Raw genomic sequence first — 810 nt, forward strand, 5'->3', positions numbered from 1 at the left:
ATAATGCCCCCCCCACACCACCATCATCACCTTGACTACTTTTCTCTTACATTTTTACACATTCATACACACCCAATACTACATACACAAGTGTGTGTGTGTGTTTTTAAATGCTAAAGTAGACAGACAAGGAGCGAGAGAGCGAAAGAGATTGTTTGGTGTGTGTTTGTCTGTGTTGAAACAAGCAAGAGAAACGCACTACAAGAGTGTAATTAAATTATGTCTATCTTACTATCTGCTTGTCTGTTTGGCCGTTTGTACATCTATTTGTCTATGTCTACCTACCAGTCTGTCTCTCTATCACTTTCCACCACCCATCTATCTATCTATCAACTGTATTTTAATGTATATAGGAAACCCTTGTCTATAAGGAACCCCCTAATTTTGGGGGCTTAAAATTTGGGAAAAAAGGTTTTGTAAGGGATTATAATATTATCCATGTATAAGAAACTCTCATTTTTTTGAACAGAAAAGGGTTCCTCATACACGTTAAAATACAGTATCTATTGGCACTCTGTCGCTTACGACGTCGAGGGTTCCAGTTGATCCGATCAACAGAACAGCCTGCTCGTGAAATTAACATGCAAGTGGCTGAGCACTCCACAGACACGTGTACCCTTAACGTAGTTCTCAGGGGGATATTCAGCGTGACACAAAGTGTGACAAGGCTGACCCTTTGAATTACAGGCACAAAGCAGAAACAGGAAGTAAGAGTGAGAGAAAGTTGTGGCGAAAGAGTAAAGCAGGGTTCGCCACCATCATCCCCTGCCGGAGCCTCGTGGAGCTTTTAGGTGTTTTCGCTCAATAAAC

Source organism: Octopus bimaculoides, unplaced genomic scaffold (assembly GCF_001194135.2).
Source record: "Octopus bimaculoides isolate UCB-OBI-ISO-001 unplaced genomic scaffold, ASM119413v2 Scaffold_114595, whole genome shotgun sequence".
In the NCBI taxonomy this organism is placed as follows: Eukaryota; Metazoa; Mollusca; class Cephalopoda; order Octopoda; family Octopodidae; genus Octopus; species Octopus bimaculoides.